The sequence below is a fragment of the Schistocerca piceifrons genome, unplaced genomic scaffold (genome assembly GCF_021461385.2).
Source record: "Schistocerca piceifrons isolate TAMUIC-IGC-003096 unplaced genomic scaffold, iqSchPice1.1 HiC_scaffold_574, whole genome shotgun sequence".
Classification (NCBI taxonomy): domain Eukaryota; kingdom Metazoa; phylum Arthropoda; class Insecta; order Orthoptera; family Acrididae; genus Schistocerca; species Schistocerca piceifrons.
Genome location: NW_025728815.1, coordinates 303166 through 326576, shown reverse-complemented (window position 1 = coordinate 326576; position 23411 = coordinate 303166). Strand labels below are relative to the sequence as shown.

The 23411-nt window shown below is 48.2% G+C and overlaps 56 non-coding genes across 56 annotated transcripts; all 56 read left to right on the top strand.

The window, feature by feature from the left end:
- The first annotated feature begins 4 nt into the window (after positions 1-4).
- Trnat-ugu lies at positions 5-76 on the top strand. Its single transcript has one exon. It is a non-coding gene; the product is annotated as a tRNA-Thr (tRNA).
- A 246-nt stretch (positions 77-322) lies between these two features.
- On the top strand, positions 323-394 carry Trnat-ugu. The gene has a single exon. It is a non-coding gene; the product is annotated as a tRNA-Thr (tRNA).
- A 246-nt stretch (positions 395-640) lies between these two features.
- On the top strand, positions 641-712 carry Trnat-ugu. Its single transcript has one exon. It is a non-coding gene; the product is annotated as a tRNA-Thr (tRNA).
- A 246-nt stretch (positions 713-958) lies between these two features.
- Trnat-ugu lies at positions 959-1030 on the top strand. Its single transcript has one exon. It is a non-coding gene; the product is annotated as a tRNA-Thr (tRNA).
- Positions 1031-1276: 246 nt separating this feature from the next.
- On the top strand, positions 1277-1348 carry Trnat-ugu. Its single transcript has one exon. It is a non-coding gene; the product is annotated as a tRNA-Thr (tRNA).
- Positions 1349-1594: 246 nt separating this feature from the next.
- Positions 1595-1666, top strand: Trnat-ugu. The gene has a single exon. It is a non-coding gene; the product is annotated as a tRNA-Thr (tRNA).
- Positions 1667-1912: 246 nt separating this feature from the next.
- Trnat-ugu lies at positions 1913-1984 on the top strand. The gene has a single exon. It is a non-coding gene; the product is annotated as a tRNA-Thr (tRNA).
- A 246-nt stretch (positions 1985-2230) lies between these two features.
- Trnat-ugu lies at positions 2231-2302 on the top strand. The gene has a single exon. It is a non-coding gene; the product is annotated as a tRNA-Thr (tRNA).
- Positions 2303-2548: 246 nt separating this feature from the next.
- Trnat-ugu lies at positions 2549-2620 on the top strand. The gene has a single exon. It is a non-coding gene; the product is annotated as a tRNA-Thr (tRNA).
- A 246-nt stretch (positions 2621-2866) lies between these two features.
- Positions 2867-2938, top strand: Trnat-ugu. Its single transcript has one exon. It is a non-coding gene; the product is annotated as a tRNA-Thr (tRNA).
- Positions 2939-3184: 246 nt separating this feature from the next.
- Positions 3185-3256, top strand: Trnat-ugu. Its single transcript has one exon. It is a non-coding gene; the product is annotated as a tRNA-Thr (tRNA).
- Positions 3257-3502: 246 nt separating this feature from the next.
- Trnat-ugu lies at positions 3503-3574 on the top strand. The gene has a single exon. It is a non-coding gene; the product is annotated as a tRNA-Thr (tRNA).
- A 246-nt stretch (positions 3575-3820) lies between these two features.
- Trnat-ugu lies at positions 3821-3892 on the top strand. Its single transcript has one exon. It is a non-coding gene; the product is annotated as a tRNA-Thr (tRNA).
- A 246-nt stretch (positions 3893-4138) lies between these two features.
- Positions 4139-4210, top strand: Trnat-ugu. The gene has a single exon. It is a non-coding gene; the product is annotated as a tRNA-Thr (tRNA).
- A 246-nt stretch (positions 4211-4456) lies between these two features.
- Trnat-ugu lies at positions 4457-4528 on the top strand. Its single transcript has one exon. It is a non-coding gene; the product is annotated as a tRNA-Thr (tRNA).
- A 246-nt stretch (positions 4529-4774) lies between these two features.
- Trnat-ugu lies at positions 4775-4846 on the top strand. The gene has a single exon. It is a non-coding gene; the product is annotated as a tRNA-Thr (tRNA).
- Positions 4847-5092: 246 nt separating this feature from the next.
- Trnat-ugu lies at positions 5093-5164 on the top strand. Its single transcript has one exon. It is a non-coding gene; the product is annotated as a tRNA-Thr (tRNA).
- A 219-nt stretch (positions 5165-5383) lies between these two features.
- On the top strand, positions 5384-5455 carry Trnat-ugu. The gene has a single exon. It is a non-coding gene; the product is annotated as a tRNA-Thr (tRNA).
- Positions 5456-5701: 246 nt separating this feature from the next.
- Trnat-ugu lies at positions 5702-5773 on the top strand. The gene has a single exon. It is a non-coding gene; the product is annotated as a tRNA-Thr (tRNA).
- A 246-nt stretch (positions 5774-6019) lies between these two features.
- On the top strand, positions 6020-6091 carry Trnat-ugu. Its single transcript has one exon. It is a non-coding gene; the product is annotated as a tRNA-Thr (tRNA).
- A 246-nt stretch (positions 6092-6337) lies between these two features.
- Positions 6338-6409, top strand: Trnat-ugu. Its single transcript has one exon. It is a non-coding gene; the product is annotated as a tRNA-Thr (tRNA).
- Positions 6410-6655: 246 nt separating this feature from the next.
- On the top strand, positions 6656-6727 carry Trnat-ugu. Its single transcript has one exon. It is a non-coding gene; the product is annotated as a tRNA-Thr (tRNA).
- A 246-nt stretch (positions 6728-6973) lies between these two features.
- On the top strand, positions 6974-7045 carry Trnat-ugu. The gene has a single exon. It is a non-coding gene; the product is annotated as a tRNA-Thr (tRNA).
- Positions 7046-7291: 246 nt separating this feature from the next.
- Positions 7292-7363, top strand: Trnat-ugu. The gene has a single exon. It is a non-coding gene; the product is annotated as a tRNA-Thr (tRNA).
- A 246-nt stretch (positions 7364-7609) lies between these two features.
- Positions 7610-7681, top strand: Trnat-ugu. The gene has a single exon. It is a non-coding gene; the product is annotated as a tRNA-Thr (tRNA).
- A 245-nt stretch (positions 7682-7926) lies between these two features.
- On the top strand, positions 7927-7998 carry Trnat-ugu. The gene has a single exon. It is a non-coding gene; the product is annotated as a tRNA-Thr (tRNA).
- Positions 7999-8244: 246 nt separating this feature from the next.
- Trnat-ugu lies at positions 8245-8316 on the top strand. The gene has a single exon. It is a non-coding gene; the product is annotated as a tRNA-Thr (tRNA).
- Positions 8317-8562: 246 nt separating this feature from the next.
- Positions 8563-8634, top strand: Trnat-ugu. Its single transcript has one exon. It is a non-coding gene; the product is annotated as a tRNA-Thr (tRNA).
- Positions 8635-8880: 246 nt separating this feature from the next.
- On the top strand, positions 8881-8952 carry Trnat-ugu. Its single transcript has one exon. It is a non-coding gene; the product is annotated as a tRNA-Thr (tRNA).
- A 246-nt stretch (positions 8953-9198) lies between these two features.
- On the top strand, positions 9199-9270 carry Trnat-ugu. Its single transcript has one exon. It is a non-coding gene; the product is annotated as a tRNA-Thr (tRNA).
- Positions 9271-9516: 246 nt separating this feature from the next.
- Positions 9517-9588, top strand: Trnat-ugu. The gene has a single exon. It is a non-coding gene; the product is annotated as a tRNA-Thr (tRNA).
- A 246-nt stretch (positions 9589-9834) lies between these two features.
- Positions 9835-9906, top strand: Trnat-ugu. Its single transcript has one exon. It is a non-coding gene; the product is annotated as a tRNA-Thr (tRNA).
- A 246-nt stretch (positions 9907-10152) lies between these two features.
- Positions 10153-10224, top strand: Trnat-ugu. The gene has a single exon. It is a non-coding gene; the product is annotated as a tRNA-Thr (tRNA).
- Positions 10225-10470: 246 nt separating this feature from the next.
- Positions 10471-10542, top strand: Trnat-ugu. Its single transcript has one exon. It is a non-coding gene; the product is annotated as a tRNA-Thr (tRNA).
- Positions 10543-10788: 246 nt separating this feature from the next.
- On the top strand, positions 10789-10860 carry Trnat-ugu. Its single transcript has one exon. It is a non-coding gene; the product is annotated as a tRNA-Thr (tRNA).
- A 246-nt stretch (positions 10861-11106) lies between these two features.
- On the top strand, positions 11107-11178 carry Trnat-ugu. Its single transcript has one exon. It is a non-coding gene; the product is annotated as a tRNA-Thr (tRNA).
- A 246-nt stretch (positions 11179-11424) lies between these two features.
- On the top strand, positions 11425-11496 carry Trnat-ugu. Its single transcript has one exon. It is a non-coding gene; the product is annotated as a tRNA-Thr (tRNA).
- A 246-nt stretch (positions 11497-11742) lies between these two features.
- On the top strand, positions 11743-11814 carry Trnat-ugu. The gene has a single exon. It is a non-coding gene; the product is annotated as a tRNA-Thr (tRNA).
- Positions 11815-12060: 246 nt separating this feature from the next.
- Trnat-ugu lies at positions 12061-12132 on the top strand. The gene has a single exon. It is a non-coding gene; the product is annotated as a tRNA-Thr (tRNA).
- A 246-nt stretch (positions 12133-12378) lies between these two features.
- On the top strand, positions 12379-12450 carry Trnat-ugu. Its single transcript has one exon. It is a non-coding gene; the product is annotated as a tRNA-Thr (tRNA).
- Positions 12451-12696: 246 nt separating this feature from the next.
- On the top strand, positions 12697-12768 carry Trnat-ugu. Its single transcript has one exon. It is a non-coding gene; the product is annotated as a tRNA-Thr (tRNA).
- A 246-nt stretch (positions 12769-13014) lies between these two features.
- Trnat-ugu lies at positions 13015-13086 on the top strand. Its single transcript has one exon. It is a non-coding gene; the product is annotated as a tRNA-Thr (tRNA).
- A 6110-nt stretch (positions 13087-19196) lies between these two features.
- Positions 19197-19268, top strand: Trnat-ugu. Its single transcript has one exon. It is a non-coding gene; the product is annotated as a tRNA-Thr (tRNA).
- Positions 19269-19514: 246 nt separating this feature from the next.
- Trnat-ugu lies at positions 19515-19586 on the top strand. The gene has a single exon. It is a non-coding gene; the product is annotated as a tRNA-Thr (tRNA).
- A 246-nt stretch (positions 19587-19832) lies between these two features.
- Trnat-ugu lies at positions 19833-19904 on the top strand. Its single transcript has one exon. It is a non-coding gene; the product is annotated as a tRNA-Thr (tRNA).
- A 246-nt stretch (positions 19905-20150) lies between these two features.
- On the top strand, positions 20151-20222 carry Trnat-ugu. Its single transcript has one exon. It is a non-coding gene; the product is annotated as a tRNA-Thr (tRNA).
- A 246-nt stretch (positions 20223-20468) lies between these two features.
- Trnat-ugu lies at positions 20469-20540 on the top strand. The gene has a single exon. It is a non-coding gene; the product is annotated as a tRNA-Thr (tRNA).
- A 246-nt stretch (positions 20541-20786) lies between these two features.
- On the top strand, positions 20787-20858 carry Trnat-ugu. Its single transcript has one exon. It is a non-coding gene; the product is annotated as a tRNA-Thr (tRNA).
- A 246-nt stretch (positions 20859-21104) lies between these two features.
- Positions 21105-21176, top strand: Trnat-ugu. The gene has a single exon. It is a non-coding gene; the product is annotated as a tRNA-Thr (tRNA).
- Positions 21177-21422: 246 nt separating this feature from the next.
- Positions 21423-21494, top strand: Trnat-ugu. The gene has a single exon. It is a non-coding gene; the product is annotated as a tRNA-Thr (tRNA).
- A 246-nt stretch (positions 21495-21740) lies between these two features.
- Trnat-ugu lies at positions 21741-21812 on the top strand. The gene has a single exon. It is a non-coding gene; the product is annotated as a tRNA-Thr (tRNA).
- Positions 21813-22058: 246 nt separating this feature from the next.
- On the top strand, positions 22059-22130 carry Trnat-ugu. The gene has a single exon. It is a non-coding gene; the product is annotated as a tRNA-Thr (tRNA).
- Positions 22131-22376: 246 nt separating this feature from the next.
- On the top strand, positions 22377-22448 carry Trnat-ugu. The gene has a single exon. It is a non-coding gene; the product is annotated as a tRNA-Thr (tRNA).
- A 246-nt stretch (positions 22449-22694) lies between these two features.
- On the top strand, positions 22695-22766 carry Trnat-ugu. The gene has a single exon. It is a non-coding gene; the product is annotated as a tRNA-Thr (tRNA).
- A 246-nt stretch (positions 22767-23012) lies between these two features.
- On the top strand, positions 23013-23084 carry Trnat-ugu. Its single transcript has one exon. It is a non-coding gene; the product is annotated as a tRNA-Thr (tRNA).
- Positions 23085-23330: 246 nt separating this feature from the next.
- Trnat-ugu lies at positions 23331-23402 on the top strand. Its single transcript has one exon. It is a non-coding gene; the product is annotated as a tRNA-Thr (tRNA).
- Positions 23403-23411: the final 9 nt, after the last annotated feature.

The following is a 23411-nucleotide window of genomic DNA, read 5'->3' as shown; positions in this document are numbered from 1 at the left end:
AGCAGCCTCCTTAGCTCAGGGGCAGAGCACTGGTCTTGTAAACCAGGGGTCGTGAGTTCGATTCTCACAGGGGGCAGCACAATTTTAAATGGGCCAATGTAATGCTTTGAACCGAAAATTTCAAAATAGCGTGTCTTTTCGGGCCTGAGCCAAGATCACAGATGACGATAGACGAAAGATGGCAGCACCCATCAGTCATCGCTGTGGACCTCAGTGGTAGCGAATTGTTGTGGCAGAGTAAATCTTTGTACGCATTTTCAGGACTCTGAAATGTATTTTTCTCGAGGGCTGTAGCGATCGCAAAGAGGTGTAAGCTGTAGCAGCCTCCTTAGCTCAGGGGCAGAGCACTGGTCTTGTAAACCAGGGGTCGTGAGTTCGATTCTCACAGGGGGCAGCACAATTTTAAATGGGCCAATGTAATGCTTTGAACCGAAAATTTCAAAATAGCGTGTCTTTTCGGGCCTGAGCCAAGATCACAGATGACGATAGACGAAAGACGGCAGCACCCATCAGTCATCGCTGTGGACCTCAGTGGTAGCGAATTGTTGTGGCAGAGTAAATCTTTGTACGCATTTTCAGGACTCTGAAATGTATTTTTCTCGAGGGCTGTAGCGATCGCAAAGAGGTGTAAGCCGTAGCAGCCTCCTTAGCTCAGGGGCAGAGCACTGGTCTTGTAAACCAGGGGTCGTGAGTTCGATTCTCACAGGGGGCAGCACAATTTTAAATGGGCCAATGTAATGCTTTGAACCGAAAATTTCAAAATAGCGTGTCTTTTCGGGCCTGAGCCAAGATCACAGATGACGATAGACGAAAGACGGCAGCACCCATCAGTCATCGCTGTGGACCTCAGTTGTAGCGAATTGTTGTGGCAGAGTAAATCTTTGTACGCATTTTCAGGACTCTGAAATGTATTTTTCTCGAGGGCTGTAGCGATCGCAAAGAGGTGTAAGCTGTAGCAGCCTCCTTAGCTCAGGGGCAGAGCACTGGTCTTGTAAACCAGGGGTCGTGAGTTCGATTCTCACAGGGGGCAGCACAATTTTAAATGGGCCAATGTAATGCTTTGAACCGAAAATTTCAAAATAGCGTGTCTTTTCGGGCCTGAGCCAAGATCACAGATGACGATAGACGAAAGACGGCAGCACCCATCAGTCATCGCTGTGGACCTCAGTGGTAGCGAATTGTTGTGGCAGAGTAAATGTTTGTACGCATTTTCAGGACTCTGAAATGTATTTTTCTCGAGGGCTGTAGCGATCGCAAAGAGGTGTAAGCCGTAGCAGCCTCCTTAGCTCAGGGGCAGAGCACTGGTCTTGTAAACCAGGGGTCGTGAGTTCGATTCTCACAGGGGGCAGCACAATTTTAAATGGGCCAATGTAATGCTTTGAACCGAAAATTTCAAAATAGCGTGTCTTTTCGGGCCTGAGCCAAGATCACAGATGACGATAGACGAAAGACGGCAGCACCCATCAGTCATCGCTGTGGACCTCAGTGGTAGCGAATTGTTGTGGCAGAGTAAATCTTTGTACGCATTTTCAGGACTCTGAAATGTATTTTTCTCGAGGGCTGTAGCGATCGCAAAGAGGTGTAAGCCGTAGCAGCCTCCTTAGCTCAGGGGCAGAGCACTGGTCTTGTAAACCAGGGGTCGTGAGTTCGATTCTCACAGGGGGCAGCACAATTTTAAATGGGCCAATGTAATGCTTTGAACCGAAAATTTCAAAATAGCGTGTCTTTTCGGGCCTGAGCCAAGATCACAGATGACGATAGACGAAAGACGGCAGCACCCATCAGTCATCGCTGTGGACCTCAGTGGTAGCGAATTGTTGTGGCAGAGTAAATCTTTGTACGCATTTTCAGGACTCTGAAATGTATTTTTCTCGAGGGCTGTAGCGATCGCAAAGAGGTGTAAGCTGTAGCAGCCTCCTTAGCTCAGGGGCAGAGCACTGGTCTTGTAAACCAGGGGTCGTGAGTTCGATTCTCACAGGGGGCAGCACAATTTTAAATGGGCCAATGTAATGCTTTGAACCGAAAATTTCAAAATAGCGTGTCTTTTCGGGCCTGAGCCAAGATCACAGATGACGATAGACGAAAGACGGCAGCACCCATCAGTCATCGCTGTGGACCTCAGTGGTAGCGAATTGTTGTGGCAGAGTAAATCTTTGTACGCATTTTCAGGACTCTGAAATGTATTTTTCTCGAGGGCTGTAGCGATCGCAAAGAGGTGTAAGCCGTAGCAGCCTCCTTAGCTCAGGGGCAGAGCACTGGTCTTGTAAACCAGGGGTCGTGAGTTCGATTCTCACAGGGGGCAGCACAATTTTAAATGGGCCAATGTAATGCTTTGAACCGAAAATTTCAAAATAGCGTGTCTTTTCGGGCCTGAGCCAAGATCACAGATGACGATAGACGAAAGACGGCAGCACCCATCAGTCATCGCTGTGGACCTCAGTGGTAGCGAATTGTTGTGGCAGAGTAAATCTTTGTACGCATTTTCAGGACTCTGAAATGTATTTTTCTCGAGGGCTGTAGCGATCGCAAAGAGGTGTAAGCCGTAGCAGCCTCCTTAGCTCAGGGGCAGAGCACTGGTCTTGTAAACCAGGGGTCGTGAGTTCGATTCTCACAGGGGGCAGCACAATTTTAAATGGGCCAATGTAATGCTTTGAACCGAAAATTTCAAAATAGCGTGTCTTTTCGGGCCTGAGCCAAGATCACAGATGACGATAGACGAAAGACGGCAGCACCCATCAGTCATCGCTGTGGACCTCAGTGGTAGCGAATTGTTGTGGCAGAGTAAATCTTTGTACGCATTTTCAGGACTCTGAAATGTATTTTTCTCGAGGGCTGTAGCGATCGCAAAGAGGTGTAAGCTGTAGCAGCCTCCTTAGCTCAGGGGCAGAGCACTGGTCTTGTAAACCAGGGGTCGTGAGTTCGATTCTCACAGGGGGCAGCACAATTTTAAATGGGCCAATGTAATGCTTTGAACCGAAAATTTCAAAATAGCGTGTCTTTTCGGGCCTGAGCCAAGATCACAGATGACGATAGACGAAAGACGGCAGCACCCATCAGTCATCGCTGTGGACCTCAGTGGTAGCGAATTGTTGTGGCAGAGTAAATCTTTGTACGCATTTTCAGGACTCTGAAATGTATTTTTCTCGAGGGCTGTAGCGATCGCAAAGAGGTGTAAGCCGTAGCAGCCTCCTTAGCTCAGGGGCAGAGCACTGGTCTTGTAAACCAGGGGTCGTGAGTTCGATTCTCACAGGGGGCAGCACAATTTTAAATGGGCCAATGTAATGCTTTGAACCGAAAATTTCAAAATAGCGTGTCTTTTCGGGCCTGAGCCAAGATCACAGATGACGATAGACGAAAGACGGCAGCACCCATCAGTCATCGCTGTGGACCTCAGTGGTAGCGAATTGTTGTGGCAGAGTAAATCTTTGTACGCATTTTCAGGACTCTGAAATGTATTTTTCTCGAGGGCTGTAGCGATCGCAAAGAGGTGTAAGCCGTAGCAGCCTCCTTAGCTCAGGGGCAGAGCACTGGTCTTGTAAACCAGGGGTCGTGAGTTCGATTCTCACAGGGGGCAGCACAATTTTAAATGGGCCAATGTAATGCTTTGAACCGAAAATTTCAAAATAGCGTGTCTTTTCGGGCCTGAGCCAAGATCACAGATGACGATAGACGAAAGACGGCAGCACCCATCAGTCATCGCTGTGGACCTCAGTGGTAGCGAATTGTTGTGGCAGAGTAAATCTTTGTACGCATTTTCAGGACTCTGAAATGTATTTTTCTCGAGGGCTGTAGCGATCGCAAAGAGGTGTAAGCTGTAGCAGCCTCCTTAGCTCAGGGGCAGAGCACTGGTCTTGTAAACCAGGGGTCGTGAGTTCGATTCTCACAGGGGGCAGCACAATTTTAAATGGGCCAATGTAATGCTTTGAACCGAAAATTTCAAAATAGCGTGTCTTTTCGGGCCTGAGCCAAGATCACAGATGACGATAGACGAAAGACGGCAGCACCCATCAGTCATCGCTGTGGACCTCAGTGGTAGCGAATTGTTGTGGCAGAGTAAATCTTTGTACGCATTTTCAGGACTCTGAAATGTATTTTTCTCGAGGGCTGTAGCGATCGCAAAGAGGTGTAAGCCGTAGCAGCCTCCTTAGCTCAGGGGCAGAGCACTGGTCTTGTAAACCAGGGGTCGTGAGTTCGATTCTCACAGGGGGCAGCACAATTTTAAATGGGCCAATGTAATGCTTTGAACCGAAAATTTCAAAATAGCGTGTCTTTTCGGGCCTGAGCCAAGATCACAGATGACGATAGACGAAAGACGGCAGCACCCATCAGTCATCGCTGTGGACCTCAGTGGTAGCGAATTGTTGTGGCAGAGTAAATCTTTGTACGCATTTTCAGGACTCTGAAATGTATTTTTCTCGAGGGCTGTAGCGATCGCAAAGAGGTGTAAGCCGTAGCAGCCTCCTTAGCTCAGGGGCAGAGCACTGGTCTTGTAAACCAGGGGTCGTGAGTTCGATTCTCACAGGGGGCAGCACAATTTTAAATGGGCCAATGTAATGCTTTGAACCGAAAATTTCATAATAGCGTGTCTTTTCGGGCCTGAGCCAAGATCACAGATGACGATAGACGAAAGACGGCAGCACCCATCAGTCATCGCTGTGGACCTCAGTGGTAGCGAATTGTTGTGGCAGAGTAAATCTTTGTACGCATTTTCAGGACTCTGAAATGTATTTTTCTCGAGGGCTGTAGCGATCGCAAAGAGGTGTAAGCTGTAGCAGCCTCCTTAGCTCAGGGGCAGAGCACTGGTCTTGTAAACCAGGGGTCGTGAGTTCGATTCTCACAGGGGGCAGCACAATTTTAAATGGGCCAATGTAATGCTTTGAACCGAAAATTTCAAAATAGCGTGTCTTTTCGGGCCTGAGCCAAGATCACAGATGACGATAGACGAAAGACGGCAGCACCCATCAGTCATCGCTGTGGACCTCAGTGGTAGCGAATTGTTGTGGCAGAGTAAATGTTTGTACGCATTTTCAGGACTCTGAAATGTATTTTTCTCGAGGGCTGTAGCGATCGCAAAGAGGTGTAAGCCGTAGCAGCCTCCTTAGCTCAGGGGCAGAGCACTGGTCTTGTAAACCAGGGGTCGTGAGTTCGATTCTCACAGGAGGCAGCACAATTTTAAATGGGCCAATGTAATGCTTTGAACCGAAAATTTCAAAATAGCGTGTCTTTTCGGGCCTGAGCCAAGATCACAGATGACGATAGACGCTGTGGACCTCAGTGGTAGCGAATTGTTGTGGCAGAGTAAATCTTTGTACGCATTTTCAGGACTCTGAAATGTATTTTTCTCGAGGGCTGTAGCGATCGCAAAGAGGTGTAAGCTGTAGCAGCCTCCTTAGCTCAGGGGCAGAGCACTGGTCTTGTAAACCAGGGGTCGTGAGTTCGATTCTCACAGGGGGCAGCACAATTTTAAATGGGCCAATGTAATGCTTTGAACCGAAAATTTCAAAATAGCGTGTCTTTTCGGGCCTGAGCCAAGATCACAGATGACGATAGACGAAAGACGGCAGCACCCATCAGTCATCGCTGTGGACCTCAGTGGTAGCGAATTGTTGTGGCAGAGTAAATCTTTGTACGCATTTTCAGGACTCTGAAATGTATTTTTCTCGAGGGCTGTAGCGATCGCAAAGAGGTGTAAGCCGTAGCAGCCTCCTTAGCTCAGGGGCAGAGCACTGGTCTTGTAAACCAGGGGTCGTGAGTTCGATTCTCACAGGGGGCAGCACAATTTTAAATGGGCCAATGTAATGCTTTGAACCGAAAATTTCAAAATAGCGTGTCTTTTCGGGCCTGAGCCAAGATCACAGATGACGATAGACGAAAGACGGCAGCACCCATCAGTCATCGCTGTGGACCTCAGTGGTAGCGAATTGTTGTGGCAGAGTAAATCTTTGTACGCATTTTCAGGACTCTGAAATGTATTTTTCTCGAGGGCTGTAGCGATCGCAAAGAGGTGTAAGCCGTAGCAGCCTCCTTAGCTCAGGGGCAGAGCACTGGTCTTGTAAACCAGGGGTCGTGAGTTCGATTCTCACAGGGGGCATCACAATTTTAAATGGGCCAATGTAATGCTTTGAACCGAAAATTTCAAAATAGCGTGTCTTTTCGGGCCTGAGCCAAGATCACAGATGACGATAGACGAAAGACGGCAGCACCCATCAGTCATCGCTGTGGACCTCAGTGGTAGCGAATTGTTGTGGCAGAGTAAATCTTTGTACGCATTTTCAGGACTCTGAAATGTATTTTTCTCGAGGGCTGTAGCGATCGCAAAGAGGTGTAAGCTGTAGCAGCCTCCTTAGCTCAGGGGCAGAGCACTGGTCTTGTAAACCAGGGGTCGTGAGTTCGATTCTCACAGGGGGCAGCACAATTTTAAATGGGCCAATGTAATGCTTTGAACCGAAAATTTCAAAATAGCGTGTCTTTTCGGGCCTGAGCCAAGATCACAGATGACGATAGACGAAAGACGGCAGCACCCATCAGTCATCGCTGTGGACCTCAGTGGTAGCGAATTGTTGTGGCAGAGTAAATCTTTGTACGCATTTTCAGGACTCTGAAATGTATTTTTCTCGAGGGCTGTAGCGATCGCAAAGAGGTGTAAGCTGTAGCAGCCTCCTTAGCTCAGGGGCAGAGCACTGGTCTTGTAAACCAGGGGTCGTGAGTTCGATTCTCACAGGGGGCGGCACAATTTTAAATGGGCCAATGTAATGCTTTGAACCGAAAATTTCAAAATAGCGTGTCTTTTCGGGCCTGAGCCAAGATCACAGATGACGATAGACGAAAGACGGCAGCACCCATCAGTCATCGCTGTGGACCTCAGTGGTAGCGAATTGTTGTGGCAGAGTAAATCTTTGTACGCATTTTCAGGACTCTGAAATGTATTTTTCTCGAGGGCTGTAGCGATCGCAAAGAGGTGTAAGCCGTAGCAGCCTCCTTAGCTCAGGGGCAGAGCACTGGTCTTGTAAACCAGGGGTCGTGAGTTCGATTCTCACAGGGGGCAGCACAATTTTAAATGGGCCAATGTAATGCTTTGAACCGAAAATTTCAAAATAGCGTGTCTTTTCGGGCCTGAGCCAAGATCACAGATGACGATAGACGAAAGACGGCAGCACCCATCAGTCATCGCTGTGGACCTCAGTGGTAGCGAATTGTTGTGGCAGAGTAAATCTTTGTACGCATTTTCAGGACTCTGAAATGTATTTTTCTCGAGGGCTGTAGCGATCGCAAAGAGGTGTAAGCTGTAGCAGCCTCCTTAGCTCAGGGGCAGAGCACTGGTCTTGTAAACCAGGGGTCGTGAGTTCGATTCTCACAGGGGGCAGCACAATTTTAAATGGGCCAATGTAATGCTTTGAACCGAAAATTTCAAAATAGCGTGTCTTTTCGGGCCTGAGCCAAGATCACAGATGACGATAGACGAAAGACGGCAGCACCCATCAGTCATCGCTGTGGACCTCAGTGGTAGCGAATTGTTGTGGCAGAGTAAATCTTTGTACGCATTTTCAGGACTCTGAAATGTATTTTTCTCGAGGGCTGTAGCGATCGCAAAGAGGTGTAAGCCGTAGCAGCCTCCTTAGCTCAGGGGCAGAGCACTGGTCTTGTAAACCAGGGGTCGTGAGTTCGATTCTCACAGGGGGCAGCACAATTTTAAATGGGCCAATGTAATGCTTTGAACCGAAAATTTCAAAATAGCGTGTCTTTTCGGGCCTGAGCCAAGATCACAGATTACGATAGACGAAAGACGGCAGCACCCATCAGTCATCGCTGTGGACCTCAGTGGTAGCGAATTGTTGTGGCAGAGTAAATCTTTGTACGCATTTTCAGGACTCTGAAATGTATTTTTCTCGAGGGCTGTAGCGATCCAAAGAGGTGTAAGCCGTAGCAGCCTCCTTAGCTCAGGGGCAGAGCACTGGTCTTGTAAACCAGGGGTCGTGAGTTCGATTCTCACAGGGGGCAGCACAATTTTAAATGGGCCAATGTAATGCTTTGAACCGAAAATTTCAAAATAGCGTGTCTTTTCGGGCCTGAGCCAAGATCACAGATGACGATAGACGAAAGACGGCAGCACCCATCAGTCATCGCTGTGGACCTCAGTGGTAGCGAATTGTTGTGGCAGAGTAAATCTTTGTACGCATTTTCAGGACTCTGAAATGTATTTTTCTCGAGGGCTGTAGCGATCGCAAAGAGGTGTAAGCTGTAGCAGCCTCCTTAGCTCAGGGGCAGAGCACTGGTCTTGTAAACCAGGGGTCGTGAGTTCGATTCTCACAGGGGGCAGCACAATTTTAAATGGGCCAATGTAATGCTTTGAACCGAAAATTTCAAAATAGCGTGTCTTTTCGGGCCTGAGCCAAGATCACAGATGACGATAGACGAAAGACGGCAGCACCCATCAGTCATCGCTGTGGACCTCAGTGGTAGCGAATTGTTGTGGCAGAGTAAATCTTTGTACGCATTTTCAGGACTCTGAAATGTATTTTTCTCGAGGGCTGTAGCGATCGCAAAGAGGTGTAAGCCGTAGCAGCCTCCTTAGCTCAGGGGCAGAGCACTGGTCTTGTAAACCAGGGGTCGTGAGTTCGATTCTCACAGGGGGCAGCACAATTTTAAATGGGCCAATGTAATGCTTTGAACCGAAAATTTCAAAATAGCGTGTCTTTTCGGGCCTGAGCCAAGATCACAGATGACGATAGACGAAAGACGGCAGCACCCATCAGTCATCGCTGTGGACCTCAGTGGTAGCGAATTGTTGTGGCAGAGTAAATCTTTGTACGCATTTTCAGGACTCTGAAATGTATTTTTCTCGAGGGCTGTAGCGATCGCAAAGAGGTGTAAGCCGTAGCAGCCTCCTTAGCTCAGGGGCAGAGCACTGGTCTTGTAAACCAGGGGTCGTGAGTTCGATTCTCACAGGGGGCAGCACAATTTTAAATGGGCCAATGTAATGCTTTGAACCGAAAATTTCAAAATAGCGTGTCTTTTCGGGCCTGAGCCAAGATCACAGATGACGATAGACGAAAGACGGCAGCACCCATCAGTCATCGCTGTGGACCTCAGTGGTAGCGAATTGTTGTGGCAGAGTAAATCTTTGTACGCATTTTCAGGACTCTGAAATGTATTTTTCTCGAGGGCTGTAGCGATCGCAAAGAGGTGTAAGCCGTAGCAGCCTCCTTAGCTCAGGGGCAGAGCACTGGTCTTGTAAACCAGGGGTCGTGAGTTCGATTCTCACAGGGGGCAGCACAATTTTAAATGGGCCAATGTAATGCTTTGAACCGAAAATTTCAAAATAGCGTGTCTTTTCGGGCCTGAGCCAAGATCACAGATGACGATAGACGAAAGACGGCAGCACCCATCAGTCATCGCTGTGGACCTCAGTGGTAGCGAATTGTTGTGGCAGAGTAAATCTTTGTACGCATTTTCAGGACTCTGAAATGTATTTTTCTCGAGGGCTGTAGCGATCGCAAAGAGGTGTAAGCCGTAGCAGCCTCCTTAGCTCAGGGGCAGAGCACTGGTCTTGTAAACCAGGGGTCGTGAGTTCGATTCTCACAGGGGGCAGCACAATTTTAAATGGGCCAATGTAATGCTTTGAACCGAAAATTTCAAAATAGCGTGTCTTTTCGGGCCTGAGCCAAGATCACAGATGACGATAGACGAAAGACGGCAGCACCCATCAGTCATCGCTGTGGACCTCAGTGGTAGCGAATTGTTGTGGCAGAGTAAATCTTTGTACGCATTTTCAGGACTCTGAAATGTATTTTTCTCGAGGGCTGTAGCGATCGCAAAGAGGTGTAAGCTGTAGCAGCCTCCTTAGCTCAGGGGCAGAGCACTGGTCTTGTAAACCAGGGGTCGTGAGTTCGATTCTCACAGGGGGCAGCACAATTTTAAATGGGCCAATGTAATGCTTTGAACCGAAAATTTCAAAATAGCGTGTCTTTTCGGGCCTGAGCCAAGATCACAGATGACGATAGACGAAAGACGGCAGCACCCATCAGTCATCGCTGTGGACCTCAGTGGTAGCGAATTGTTGTGGCAGAGTAAATCTTTGTACGCATTTTCAGGACTCTGAAATGTATTTTTCTCGAGGGCTGTAGCGATCGCAAAGAGGTGTAAGCTGTAGCAGCCTCCTTAGCTCAGGGGCAGAGCACTGGTCTTGTAAACCAGGGGTCGTGAGTTCGATTCTCACAGGGGGCAGCACAATTTTAAATGGGCCAATGTAATGCTTTGAACCGAAAATTTCAAAATAGCGTGTCTTTTCGGGCCTGAGCCAAGATCACAGATTACGATAGACGAAAGACGGCAGCACCCATCAGTCATCGCTGTGGACCTCAGTGGTAGCGAATTGTTGTGGCAGAGTAAATCTTTGTACGCATTTTCAGGACTCTGAAATGTATTTTTCTCGAGGGCTGTAGCGATCGCAAAGAGGTGTAAGCCGTAGCAGCCTCCTTAGCTCAGGGGCAGAGCACTGGTCTTGTAAACCAGGGGTCGTGAGTTCGATTCTCACAGGGGGCAGCACAATTTTAAATGGGCCAATGTAATGCTTTGAACCGAAAATTTCAAAATAGCGTGTCTTTTCGGGCCTGAGCCAAGATCACAGATGACGATAGACGAAAGACGGCAGCACCCATCAGTCATCGCTGTGGACCTCAGTGGTAGCGAATTGTTGTGGCAGAGTAAATGTTTGTACGCATTTTCAGGACTCTGAAATGTATTTTTCTCGAGGGCTGTAGCGATCGCAAAGAGGTGTAAGCTGTAGCAGCCTCCTTAGCTCAGGGGCAGAGCACTGGTCTTGTAAACCAGGGGTCGTGAGTTCGATTCTCACAGGGGGCAGCACAATTTTAAATGGGCCAATGTAATGCTTTGAACCGAAAATTTCAAAATAGCGTGTCTTTTCGGGCCTGAGCCAAGATCACAGATGACGATAGACGAAAGACGGCAGCACCCATCAGTCATCGCTGTGGACCTCAGTGGTAGCGAATTGTTGTGGCAGAGTAAATCTTTGTACGCATTTTCAGGACTCTGAAATGTATTTTTCTCGAGGGCTGTAGCGATCGCAAAGAGGTGTAAGCCGTAGCAGCCTCCTTAGCTCAGGGGCAGAGCACTGGTCTTGTAAACCAGGGGTCGTGAGTTCGATTCTCACAGGGGGCAGCACAATTTTAAATGGGCCAATGTAATGCTTTGAACCGAAAATTTCAAAATAGCGTGTCTTTTCGGGCCTGAGCCAAGATCACAGATGACGATAGACGAAAGACGGCAGCACCCATCAGTCATCGCTGTGGACCTCAGTGGTAGCGAATTGTTGTGGCAGAGTAAATCTTTGTACGCATTTTCAGGACTCTGAAATGTATTTTTCTCGAGGGCTGTAGCGATCGCAAAGAGGTGTAAGCTGTAGCAGCCTCCTTAGCTCAGGGGCAGAGCACTGGTCTTGTAAACCAGGGGTCGTGAGTTCGATTCTCACAGGGGGCAGCACAATTTTAAATGGGCCAATGTAATGCTTTGAACCGAAAATTTCAAAATAGCGTGTCTTTTCGGGCCTGAGCCAAGATCACAGATGACGATAGACGAAAGACGGCAGCACCCATCAGTCATCGCTGTGGACCTCAGTGGTAGCGAATTGTTGTGGCAGAGTAAATCTTTGTACGCATTTTCAGGACTCTGAAATGTATTTTTCTCGAGGGCTGTAGCGATCGCAAAGAGGTGTAAGCCGTAGCAGCCTCCTTAGCTCAGGGGCAGAGCACTGGTCTTGTAAACCAGGGGTCGTGAGTTCGATTCTCACAGGGGGCAGCACAATTTTAAATGGGCCAATGTAATGCTTTGAACCGAAAATTTCAAAATAGCATGTCTTTTCGGGCCTGAGCCAAGATCACAGATGACGATAGACGAAAGACGGCAGCACCCATCAGTCATCGCTGTGGACCTCAGTGGTAGCGAATTGTTGTGGCAGAGTAAATCTTTGTACGCATTTTCAGGACTCTGAAATGTATTTTTCTCGAGGGCTGTAGCGATCGCAAAGAGGTGTAAGCCGTAGCAGCCTCCTTAGCTCAGGGGCAGAGCACTGGTCTTGTAAACCAGGGGTCGTGAGTTCGATTCTCACAGGGGGCAGCACAATTTTAAATGGGCCAATGTAATGCTTTGAACCGAAAATTTCAAAATAGCGTGTCTTTTCGGGCCTGAGCCAAGATCACAGATGACGATAGACGAAAGACGGCAGCACCCATCAGTCATCGCTGTGGACCTCAGTGGTAGCGAATTGTTGTGGCAGAGTAAATCTTTGTACGCATTTTCAGGACTCTGAAATGTATTTTTCTCGAGGGCTGTAGCGATCGCAAAGAGGTGTAAGCCGTAGCAGCCTCCTTAGCTCAGGGGCAGAGCACTGGTCTTGTAAACCAGGGGTCGTGAGTTCGATTCTCACAGGGGGCAGCACAATTTTAAATGGGCCAATGTAATGCTTTGAACCGAAAATTTCAAAATAGCGTGTCTTTTCGGGCCTGAGCCAAGATCACAGATGACGATAGACGAAAGACGGCAGCACCCATCAGTCATCGCTGTGGACCTCAGTGGTAGCGAATTGTTGTGGCAGAGTAAATCTTTGTACGCATTTTCAGGACTCTGAAATGTATTTTTCTCGAGGGCTGTAGCGATCGCAAAGAGGTGTAAGCTGTAGCAGCCTCCTTAGCCCAGGGGCAGAGCACTGGTCTTGTAAACCAGGGGTCGTGAGTTCGATTCTCACAGGGGGCAGCACAATTTTAAATGGGCCAATGTAATGCTTTGAACCGAAAATTTCAAAATAGCGTGTCTTTTCGGGCCTGAGCCAAGATCACAGATGACGATAGACGAAAGACGGCAGCACCCATCAGTCATCGCTGTGGACCTCAGTGGTAGCGAATTGTTGTGGCAGAGTAAATCTTTGTACGCATTTTCAGGACTCTGAAATGTATTTTTCTCGAGGGCTGTAGCGATCGCAAAGAGGTGTAAGCCGTAGCAGCCTCCTTAGCTCAGGGGCAGAGCACTGGTCTTGTAAACCAGGGGTCGTGAGTTCGATTCTCACAGGGGGCAGCACAATTTTAAATGGGCCAATGTAATGCTTTGAACCGAAAATTTCAAAATAGCGTGTCTTTTCGGGCCTGAGCCAAGATCACAGATGACGATAGACGAAAGACGGCAGCACCCATCAGTCATCGCTGTGGACCTCAGTGGTAGCGAATTGTTGTGGCAGAGTAAATCTTTGTACGCATTTTCAGGACTCTGAAATGTATTTTTCTCGAGGGCTGTAGCGATCGCAAAGAGGTGTAAGCCGTAGCAGCCTCCTTAGCTCAGGGGCAGTTCCGCTTTAGACGCCGTGCAGTGTGGACGTGCCTAGTCTTCCGCTCCGCCGTAGCGTTACGTATAGTGGACTATCGTTTTTGTTACGTGTTGTGTTGCAACTTCTGAGAGTATTTCTCCGTCGTTGTTTCATACCTTGTGTTACTTTCTGTCCTTATTTCAGTGTTTTTTGTGTAGCGGTTTCGACCGCATATTTTGAAAATGTCGTCCCAGGTTATTCCTCGTCAGGCTACAGTTAGTTTTGCTTTTGACAAGTCAACCCGCCATGTGCAACATAGTTCTCTTGAGATTCATGATTGGTTGGTAGATACCTTTGGTGTTCATTCGGATCAGGTGCACACTGCTTATTTTGATACCGAACTGTATGTTTTCTTTGTTAAGTTTATGGACCCACTTCAGGTTGATAAAATTCTTTCTAAATATGGTCATCAAGTTCTCTTTCGGCATCGGGATGATTCTGTAAGTACCGTGCTGCTTTCCAATGCTTCCATCACGTATACCAATGTTCGTGTTTACAACCTTCCACCGGAGGTGGATAATGTCTATCTTAAGGAGGGTCTACAGAAGTATGGTGATGTAAAGAGCATTCGCCTTGAACGCTGGTCATGCCAACATCGCCTGCAATGTTACAGTGGTATTCGTTCAGTCGAAATGCACGTTAAGCAGAATATTCCATCTCACCTGCAGATCGGTGGATATCGTGTCCATGTAACATATAGTGGTCAGGTGGGCACCTGCTTTTTGTGCAATGAAAGTGGTCACGTGCGTACCGACTGTCCGCGGAGAGTTTTTGTTTTAAAAAATTCTCTCGAACAGCGTCGCAAGTTAACGGTCGCTGACCTCGTTGCAGGTGGTTCTGCTCTTGGTGTAGCACAGTCCCGTGGTAGTAGCGCCCCTCCACAGGTTTTGCGCACCCCTGATACAGAATTTCCTCCTTTGCGTGCTAAATCTGATGTTGTTCCGTCTGTCCCTCAGGTGGGTGTGCCACTTTTGAATAATAAGAGGCGTCGCCCACACGATGGAAATAGTACGGATGAGGATCTCCCTGAAATGCCCCAGTCCGAGCGACCGGCATCCTCCGAGCCACTGTGTACTGTAGCTGCTCCCTGCCCTCCTGAGGTAGCGGTTCCGGTGGCGGCTGCTGGCGCCCCTCCGGCCTCCGACGCAGCTTCTCTCGAGTCGGGTCGTCGGTCGGGCCTGTTGGCGCCGTCTTCCGAACCGACTTCGATGTCACAACAAGTGGAGCCGCGACAACTTCCTGCTTCGCTGCCCCATACCTCTGCCAGCGGAGCTGCTCCGCTTCCTTCCAACTCTGCGGCCTCGGACCTTCCTGCTCACGTTTCGCCTCCGTGCAGTCCATGTTTGCCGGAAGCTAGTGCAGGTGTTGACCATTCCGTTTTGTCGGATGTTTCCCCCGCGACCCCGGATCCCGCATGTGGACCGGCGCGGGTGGTGTCGGATACAGAACTTGACCCTCCTATGTCACCGGCGGCTGAAGTTTCCTTGCCCGTCAGCCGACGCAAGTTACGCGTTCAGCCGAACGTTAATGCTGTTCGTAAAAAACCGAAACGTAAGGGATCCGCGGAACGGGGTAGCAGTCCCCCTCCCTCGGATGCCTCCGTCACCCCTGCTATGGACTGTGACGCTGGTGCGTCGGTGTAGGTGATTTGTTTTCTCGCTTTTCTCTCTATGGTTCAAGCATACGCCTTTCTTACCTTAAATGTTAACCGTATTGAGTCCGACGTTCGCATTGCCTCTTTGCGGCAGTTTATTTACGACGCCTGTGCGGACGTAGTGTTTTTGCAGGAAGTGTTGTTTTCTGATCTCTCTCTACCTGGATTTCAAACTGTTTTTAATGTCGCGCCGGAATATTCAACAGGAACTGCTCTTTTCTTTCGAGAGGGCATTCCTATTACTGACATTGAATTCCTTGACTCTGGCCGTGGGATTGGTTGTCGTCTTTTTGATCTCCGCCTCGTTGTTTTGTATGCCCCCTCTGGTTCGGGTCACACTGTGGCTCGATCGCGCTTTTATAAAGAAGAGCTTATTTATCTTTTGCGCCAGAGTCCTCGGAGTCTCCTGCTCGGAGGCGATTTTAATTGTGTTTTACGCCCTGCAGACCAGTCCCCCAATTTTAATTATTGCCGTGATTTACATGACTTAGTTCGTACGATGCATCTGCGTGATGTTTGGGAACACAAATATCCAACCCTGGTGAAATATACGTTTTTTACCGCGTCCTCATGCAGTAGACTCGACAGATTCTATTTATCTGATTTTTTATGTGATAAAATTCTTTCTGTCGATGTTATTCCTACTAGTTTTTCTGACCATTGTGCTTTTACTGCAACTGTAAATCTTAGTCGCCAACCTGCAAAACTTTATCGTTCCCAGTGGATGTTAAATGTTTCCCACCTTGCCGACAGTGCTATGGATGATGTTATAAGTGGCGTGTGGGAGCGATGTCTTCGCTCTGTCCCGCGATACCCCTCCTTGCTGGTTTGGTGGACTGCGTTTGCCAAGCCCAAGATTCGTCAGACTTTGATTTTCTACTGTGCTGCTAGGACGCGTGATTTTAAGAACACGTATGAATATTACTACTCTGTCCTGCGTGAACTATATGACGCGGCGGGTACCTCTCCACTGCGGATCCATGATGTTCGTCGTATTAAAGCCAAGCTCTTGAGCCTTAAACGACGACAGATGGATGGTCTGCGAGTTAAGTCGAAACCTCACTCTCTTGTTGAAGGTGAACTGACGTCCTTGTACCACCTGCTACGGCATCAGACTCGTCGTCGTCGCTCCTTCATCTCTTCTCTTACGGTGGATGATGGGCGACAGTTTAGTGCACAGGAGGAAATGGTTCGTGCTCTTCATCAGTATTACACTAGTCTCTATTCTGCCGATGATTCTGGTGAGTCTCTTTCGGATGATGTCTTTGGGGATCTAACTGCGACGATCGCGCCTGACGCGAACGGCGAATTTCTCCGGGAGTTCCAGGTAGATGATGTTTTCGATTTTATTGCTCGCTCTCCGTCCAGTAAATCGCCGGGTCCAGACGGCCTGCCTAAAGAATTTTATCTCCGTTTTTGGCCTCTTTTGGGTGGCATTTTTACGCAGATTTTAAATGAGATTGTCAGAGGGATGGATGTGCCTGCCGATTTTAAAGTAGGGAAAATTGTTTTAATTCCGAAGTCCTCTGGTCGTTTATCTGCTGCCAATCTTCGTCCGCTCACATTGCTGAATTTTGACTATAAGACAGCTGCTAGAGCGCTCAATAGCCGGCTGTCTTCTCTGCTTCGGGGTGTGATTGGTGCACATCAATGTTGTTTTCATGATAGATCTATTCTGACACCAGTAGCCGAATATCGGGATGTTGTCTCGGTTGCGGCGGTTACAAACGTACATTGTGCCTTTGCCTTCCTTGATTTTTATAAGGCTTTTGATCACGTCAGTCATGTGTTTTTAGATCGTGTTTTAGGTACAATAGGTTTTAACGCTTCATCACGTGGTGTTCTTGGCAATTTGTACAGGGGAATAACAGCTCGGGTGTCAGTCAATGGGCAGCTGACGCCGCCCATTGCTATCCGCCGCGGAGTGCCTCAGGGTAGTCCGCTCTCTATGTCTTTATTCGTTTTGTCCCTGGAACCGCTGCTTCGGACTATTGCTCTCAAGCTTCAGGGTATGTCCCTCTCTGGTGGGAAGCTCTCGGTTAAGGCATATGCGGATGATGTCGTTGTTCTCCTCCGTCAACGTGATGATATCCCGTTGTTGAAAGGGACGGTTGATGCATACTGTCGTGTCTCTGGAGCGCGTCTCAATCAGGGTAAATGTAAGCTCCTTGATATTCGAGGATTTCGCGATGCTGACGTCCCTTGGGCCACTTTTGTCGATCGCCATACGACCTTGGGGATTATCATTGATCGGTGTCCTCTAAAAATGGCGGCTCTCAATTGGAAATCTGTCACCGAGAAGATACAGGGGGCTCTGATGGTCCATGAGCAGCGCTCTGCTACCATTTTGCAAAAAGTCAGAATTTTAGACACCTACGTCCTATGTAAAGCTTATTATGTTGCTCAGCTGTTCCCACTTCCCATGATGGTGGCGAAAAGGTTGCGCCAATTGTCTAGCAGGTTTATATGGAAGGGCCATCTATTCAAGTTACGTTACGAGGTAATGACGAAACCGCGTCTCTCCGGAGGCTTGGGCCTCTCTGACATTACTCGCAAGGCGTCTGCTTTGTACGTCCGCCGAACGACTCTAATTGTTACGCAAGAAGTGACTTCAATTACATCCAGGCTTTTTACTGTTGTGCGTCCGGCGAGCCTTGCTCCACCTGTCGATGTCGGACGCCTAAATTTTAAGTTGAAACACATTCGGGAATTTTACATTGCGGTGAGTTACCTCGGTGACGTCTTCTTGCGGCGACCGGTGCCAACGACCAAGAGCTTGATTGCCCGCTGGGAGGGGCTGGCCAGTCCCAATCCAATAGAACTGGCGTCTCCATCCGTGTCCTGGAGGAACGTCTGGAAGAACGTTAGTCTGCCGATCCACTCTATGGCCGTGGCGTCCACGTGGTATAGGGTAATAAATAATTTGGTTCCCACCAATGTACGACTGCACCGTATTGGTCTTTCTGACACGGACACCTGTACTCGGTGTGGTCTCCTGGATACCCTTGAACATCGCTTCACCTGCTGTGGGCACCTTGCTAATTGGCGTTGGCTCAGGAAACAACTTGCTTTTGTCACTAGGTCTGCTGAAGCCGCTTATTCTATTGACATCATCGTCCGGCCCGATTCTTCCTTTTTTCCGCGGACGAAGCTCCATACCGTCATGTGGTTGATTGGCCATTTCGTACATTTTGTCAACAGTTGTCATGAAGAGGATGGACACCTAGCGTTTCGGCAGTACATGCTTACTGCTTACTGGCAGCGCTTGCGATTGCCAGGCCTCCGAGATGATTTTGCCAATATGCTTAGCCTGACATTTGAAAGAGAGGGTGTTGGCTAAGGTCACCTGTGTGAGCCATTTTCTTTTATACTGTTTCTGAATTTGCCGCCTTTATGTATATTTCTTCTCTACACCAGGACTGAAGTTTTCGTGTTTTAACCTTTATTTCAGTAAGCAGTCTACATTATATAGTCATGTTTTAGGATTTTAATTTCAGTACTGTACTTCTTTTGAAGTGGCTGTGTGGTGGATATTCTTTAATATTTTTTTCAATAGATATATTCGTTCGAGTGGTAGAGTGTCTGCTTCAAAAAAAAAAAAAAAAAAAAAAAAAAGTGGTTAAGGCGTCTGACTAGAAATCAGATTCCCTCTGGGAGCGTAGGTTCGAGTCCTACCGACTGCGTCGCTTTTCTTTTTATTTTTTTGTTCAAGAAGAAGGAGCAGAAAATGTCGCAGTTTGCCTGTCGTTTTGGTGCCTCGCTACACCTCACCTCTCACAGCCGTTTATAGCGCCTGTCCTTTTGATAAGGTCGAATTCCAAGCGTCAGTTCTTACAAAAAAAAAAAAAAAACAAAAAAAAAAAAAAGGGGCAGAGCACTGGTCTTGTAAACCAGGGGTCGTGAGTTCGATTCTCACAGGGGGCAGCACAATTTTAAATGGGCCAATGTAATGCTTTGAACCGAAAATTTCAAAATAGCGTGTCTTTTCGGGCCTGAGCCAAGATCACAGATGACGATAGACGAAAGACGGCAGCACCCATCAGTCATCGCTGTGGACCTCAGTGGTAGCGAATTGTTGTGGCAGAGTAAATGTTTGTACGCATTTTCAGGACTCTGAAATGTATTTTTCTCGAGGGCTGTAGCGATCGCAAAGAGGTGTAAGCTGTAGTAGCCTCCTTAGCTCAGGGGCAGAGCACTGGTCTTGTAAACCAGGGGTCGTGAGTTCGATTCTCACAGGGGGCAGCACAATTTTAAATGGGCCAATGTAATGCTTTGAACCGAAAATTTCAAAATAGCGTGTCTTTTCGGGCCTGAGCCAAGATCACAGATGACGATAGACGAAAGACGGCAGCACCCATCAGTCATCGCTGTGGACCTCAGTGGTAGCGATTTGTTGTGGCAGAGTAAATCTTTGTACGCATTTTCAGGACTCTGAAATGTATTTTTCTCGAGGGCTGTAGCGATCGCAAAGAGGTGTAAGCCGTAGCAGCCTCCTTAGCTCAGGGGCAGAGCACTGGTCTTGTAAACCAGGGGTCGTGAGTTCGATTCTCACAGGGGGCAGCACAATTTTAAATGGGCCAATGTAATGCTTTGAACCGAAAATTTCAAAATAGCGTGTCTTTTCGGGCCTGAGCCAAGATCACAGATGACGATAGACGAAAGACGGCAGCACCCATCAGTCATCGCTGTGGACCTCAGTGGTAGCGAATTGTTGTGGCAGAGTAAATCTTTGTACGCATTTTCAGGACTCTGAAATGTATTTTTCTCGAGGGCTGTAGCGATCGCAAAGAGGTGTAAGCCGTAGCAGCCTCCTTAGCTCAGGGGCAGAGCACTGGTCTTGTAAACCAGGGGTCGTGAGTTCGATTCTCACAGGGGGCAGCACAATTTTAAATGGGCCAATGTAATGCTTTGAACCGAAAATTTCAAAATAGCGTGTCTTTTCGGGCCTGAGCCAAGATCACAGATGACGATAGACGAAAGACGGCAGCACCCATCAGTCATCGCTGTGGACCTCAGTGGTAGCGAATTGTTGTGGCAGAGTAAATCTTTGTACGCATTTTCAGGACTCTGAAATGTATTTTTCTCGAGGGCTGTAGCGATCGCAAAGAGGTGTAAGCTGTAGCAGCCTCCTTAGCTCAGGGGCAGAGCACTGGTCTTGTAAACCAGGGGTCGTGAGTTCGATTCTCACAGGGGGCAGCACAATTTTAAATGGGCCAATGTAATGCTTTGAACCGAAAATTTCAAAATAGCGTGTCTTTTCGGGCCTGAGCCAAGATCACAGATGACGATAGACGAAAGACGGCAGCACCCATCAGTCATCGCTGTGGACCTCAGTGGTAGCGAATTGTTGTGGCAGAGTAAATCTTTGTACGCATTTTCAGGACTCTGAAATGTATTTTTCTCGAGGGCTGTAGCGATCGCAAAGAGGTGTAAGCTGTAGTAGCCTCCTTAGCTCAGGGGCAGAGCACTGGTCTTGTAAACCAGGGGTCGTGAGTTCGATTCTCACAGGGGGCAGCACAATTTTAAATGGGCCAATGTAATGCTTTGAACCGAAAATTTCAAAATAGCGTGTCTTTTCGGGCCTGAGCCAAGATCACAGATGACGATAGACGAAAGACGGCAGCACCCATCAGTCATCGCTGTGGACCTCAGTGGTAGCGAATTGTTGTGGCAGAGTAAATCTTTGTACGCATTTTCAGGACTCTGAAATGTATTTTTCTCGAGGGCTGTAGCGATCGCAAAGAAGTGTAAGCCGTAGCAGCCTCCTTAGCTCAGGGGCAGAGCACTGGTCTTGTAAACCAGGGGTCGTGAGTTCGATTCTCACAGGGGGCAGCACAATTTTAAATGGGCCAATGTAATGCTTTGAACCGAAAATTTCAAAATAGCGTGTCTTTTCGGGCCTGAGCCAAGATCACAGATGACGATAGACGAAAGACGGCAGCACCCATCAGTCATCGCTGTGGACCTCAGTGGTAGCAAATTGTTGTGGCAGAGTAAATCTTTGTACGCATTTTCAGGACTCTGAAATGTATTTTTCTCGAGGGCTGTAGCGATCGCAAAGAGGTGTAAGCTGTAGCAGCCTCCTTAGCTCAGGGGCAGAGCACTGGTCTTGTAAACCAGGGGTCGTGAGTTCGATTCTCACAGGGGGCAGCACAATTTTAAATGGGCCAATGTAATGCTTTGAACCGAAAATTTCAAAATAGCGTGTCTTTTCGGGCCTGAGCCAAGATCACAGATGACGATAGACGAAAGACGGCAGCACCCATCAGTCATCGCTGTGGACCTCAGTGGTAGCGAATTGTTGTGGCAGAGTAAATGTTTGTACGCATTTTCAGGACTCTGAAATGTATTTTTCTCGAGGGCTGTAGCGATCGCAAAGAGGTGTAAACTGTAGCAGCCTCCTTAGCTCAGGGGCAGAGCACTGGTCTTGTAAACCAGGGGTCGTGAGTTCGATTCTCACAGGGGGCAGCACAATTTTAAATGGGCCAATGTAATGCTTTGAACCGAAAATTTCAAAATAGCGTGTCTTTTCGGGCCTGAGCCAAGATCACAGATGACGATAGACGAAAGACGGCAGCACCCATCAGTCATCGCTGTGGACCTCAGTGGTAGCGAATTGTTGTGGCAGAGTAAATGTTTGTACGCATTTTCAGGACTCTGAAATGTATTTTTCTCGAGGGCTGTAGCGATCGCAAAGAGGTGTAAGCCGTAGCAGCCTCCTTAGCTCAGGGGCAGAGCACTGGTCTTGTAAACCAGGGGTCGTGAGTTCGATTCTCACAGGGGGCAGCACAATTTTAAATGGGCCAATGTAATGCTTTGAACCGAAAATTTCAAAATAGCGTGTCTTTTCGGGCCTGAGCCAAGATCACAGATGACGATAGACGAAAGACGGCAGCACCCATCAGTCATCGCTGTGGACCTCAGTGGTAGCGAATTGTTGTGGCAGAGTAAATCTTTGTACGCATTTTCAGGACTCTGAAATGTATTTTTCTCGAGGGCTGTAGCGATCGCAAAGAGGTGTAAGCCGTAGCAGCCTCCTTAGCTCAGGGGCAGAGCACTGGTCTTGTAAACCAGGGGTCGTGAGTTCGATTCTCACAGGGGGCAGCACAATTTTAAATGGGCCAATGTAATGCTTTGAACCGAAAATTTCAAAATAGCGTGTCTTTTCGGGCCTGAGCCAAGATCACAGATGACGATAGACGAAAGACGGCAGCACCCATCAGTCATCGCTGTGGACCTCAGTGGTAGCGAATTGTTGTGGCAGAGTAAATCTTTGTACGCATTTTCAGGACTCTGAAATGTATTTTTCTCGAGGGCTGTAGCGATCGCAAAGAGGTGTAAGCTGTAGCAGCCTCCTTAGCTCAGGGGCAGAGCACTGGTCTTGTAAACCAGGGGTCGTGAGTTCGATTCTCACAGGGGGCAGCACAATTTTAAATGGGCCAATGTAATGCTTTGAACCGAAAATTTCAAAATAGCGTGTCTTTTCGGGCCTGAGCCAAGATCACAGATGACGATAGACGAAAGACGGCAGCACCCATCAGTCATCGCTGTGGACCTCAGTGGTAGCGAATTGTTGTGGCAGAGTAAATGTTTGTACGCATTTTCAGGACTCTGAAATGTATTTTTCTCGAGGGCTGTAGCGATCGCAAAGAGGTGTAAGCTGCAGCAGCCTCCTTAGCTCAGGGGCAGAGCACTGGTCTTGTAAACCAGGGGTCGTGAGTTCGATTCTCACAGGGGGCAGCACAATTTTAAATGGGCCAATGTAATGCTTTGAACCGAAAATTTCAAAATAGCGTGTCTTTTCGGGCCTGAGCCAAGATCACAGATGACGATAGACGAAAGACGGCAGCACCCATCAGTCATCGCTGTGGACCTCAGTGGTAGCGAATTGTTGTGGCAGAGTAAATCTTTGTACGCATTTTCAGGACTCTGAAATGTATTTTTCTCGAGGGCTGTAGCGATCGCAAAGAGGTGTAAGCCGTAGCAGCCTCCTTAGCTCAGGGGCAGAGCACTGGTCTTGTAAACCAGGGGTCGTGAGTTCGATTCTCACAGGGGGCAGCACAATTTTAAATGGGCCAATGTAATGCTTTGAACCGAAAATTTCAAAATAGCGTGTCTTTTCGGGCCTGAGCCAAGATCACAGATGACGATAGACGAAAGACGGCAGCACCCATCAGTAATCGCTGTGGACCTCAGTGGTAGCGAATTGTTGTGGCAGAGTAAATGTTTGTACGCATTTTCAGGACTCTGAAATGTATTTTTCTCGAGGGCTGTAGCGATCGCAAAGAGGTGTAAGCTGTAGCAGCCTCCTTAGCTCAGGGGCAGAGCACTGGTCTTGTAAACCAGGGGTCGTGAGTTCGATTCTCACAGAGGGCAGCACAATTT